The following is a 2,500-nucleotide window of genomic DNA, read 5'->3' as shown; positions in this document are numbered from 1 at the left end:
TTAATCTTCACTAATCTTCAATTCTATCGCCACGCACTTAACTTAAGCAAGCACCTTTAATCTTAATCTTTAACTTATCGCCATCGCAATCTTTACCGCAACTACGCTATCGCACTTACCCACTAATTCTAATCTTTACAAATCTTTAATCGCTACACCTCTACCTTAACGCACGCACTTATCCGCACTTACCCACACCAATCTCAATCTCTAATCTTTATCGCACCTACCAAATCCTTAATCTTTACCCCACCTTTAACGGCACTTAGCAATTTAATTTCACCTTTAACGCACTCACCAGCAATCTTAACGCTAATCTTTAATCTTAACGCACTTGTCGCGTCGCATCTTTAATTCTACCTTAATTTAATGCCAATCTTTCTAACGCATCAGCATCTTTAATTTCACCTTTATCGCAAAGCACGCACCACCACCTTAATTAACGCTAATTCAATCTTAATGGTCTTTAATTCACGCACCCTAACGCTAACGCTAATCTTTAATTTTCAATCTTTTCAATCTCTAATCTTAAACACCTTTAATCTTAAGCACCTTAATCTTTACGCACCTTAACTTAACTAATCTTTACGCATCCATCGCAGCACCTTTATCTAGCAGCAGTATCATCACACCCCACACCTTATCCTAACTAACTTAAGAAACACTACCTTTAACGCTATGCACTTACAGCACTACATCTACCTACTACCCGCATCTCACGTCACGCACGCACTTTTGTAATTTCTTTATCGACCTATCGCACACCGCCTGGCATCCAACTTTAATTTTAATTGCACCTTTTACCGTACCTTACTTCCTACCTTTAACGCTAGCATCTTATAATTGCACGCCAGCACACTTACAGCAGCACTAGCACCACTACCTACGCAGCACTTATTAAGTTTAAACGCACCTTACTAATGCAGTTAACCCAAAGCACCTAACTAATTTAATAATCTAACCTTTATATCATAACAGCACCTAAGCACTTCCTCCCACTCTTTCTCTTTACAACTTAACTCTTTAAAAAAACACTATCTCACCACATCTCTAAAAAATCACCTATATTCACTAATCATCTTAAACCATGAGCACTTTAATTAACAACGCACTTTATCACTAACAGCACACCACCTATCTTATTATAACTAACATGCAAGCAGCACGCACGTAACAGCTATGCATACCTGCCGCATCCTTTAATCTACACTTATGTAGCACACGTACTGCATGTATGCATATCGCACCACGTAGCAACAATGGCACACGCATCTTAACTAACTTAATTTTAAGCACTTTATAATTAACCGTATAATTAATCTTTACACTTTAATAATATCCATACCATCCGCACTTTAATAATTAATTACAATACTTACCGCAACATGCACTTTAATCTTTAATCTTAATCTTTAATCTTTAATCTTATCTACAGCAGCATGATGCAGCACAACTAACACACTTTCAGAATTTTAATCTTTAATTTAACGCACTTAAGCACGCAAATTTTATTTAATTTAACCTCACTAATTATTTACCTTTACTAGCATCACATGCTATGCAGCTACTCCAGCATAAGCAGCTAATTATTGCATAATTTATAACTTAATCTTAATCTTTAATCTTTAATCTTTAATTTACCCATACACAGCATCAATCAGCTATAGCAGCCACCCCATCGTACTACCTTTAATCTTTACATCTTTATGCAACATTCCAGCATGTAGCAAGCACGCACAGCATGCCACTAACTATCGCCATCGCTAACTTTAATCTTTAATCGTAATCTTTAACTATCAGTACTATTAAGCACACGCTAATGCTATGCAGCACGCCAGTAGCACTTTAATTCAACGCTATCCTAAGGTAAGCAAGCAGCACAACACAGCTATACATAGCACTATCGCACCTTATAATTTAATCTTAACTTATTCACTTTAACTTTAACGCAGCTACCAATACCACTGCATCACTTTACCTTTAACACTTTAATTTATCTATAACACTATAATCTATCCACTATCCTTATTTAATCTTAACTTATCTAACCTATAATTACACACGCACACACTATTAAACTATATATACATACTCACTTAACTACCCACAGCAGCAAAATCATCAGCAGCACCACCACTACTCAGTTAACCACGCACCTTTAACTCAACAGCACAAGCATATCAGACCCTATGCAGGTATCACAGCAGCATGCAGTTATGGAGCACCTTAAAAGCACCTTTAAGTCACAACGTCACCTTCAGCAGCAGCATCAACGCATGCTACCACGCACTAACGTATCTATCGCAAGCACCTTTAATTGCACTTAGATCACGCACCTTTACATCTTTAACCTTTAATCTTTAATCTTTATCAGTTAACGCATACAACTTTAATCTTAATACGTTAATCTTTACATCTTAATCTTTAATCTTTAATCTTAATTTAACACATGCATGCACACCATGGCATCAATTAATCTTTAACTTTAATCTTTAATTTT

Source organism: Perca fluviatilis, chromosome 9, assembly GCF_010015445.1.
Source record: "Perca fluviatilis chromosome 9, GENO_Pfluv_1.0, whole genome shotgun sequence".
In the NCBI taxonomy this organism is placed as follows: domain Eukaryota; kingdom Metazoa; phylum Chordata; class Actinopteri; order Perciformes; family Percidae; genus Perca; species Perca fluviatilis.
This window is presented reverse-complemented; position numbering follows the sequence as displayed.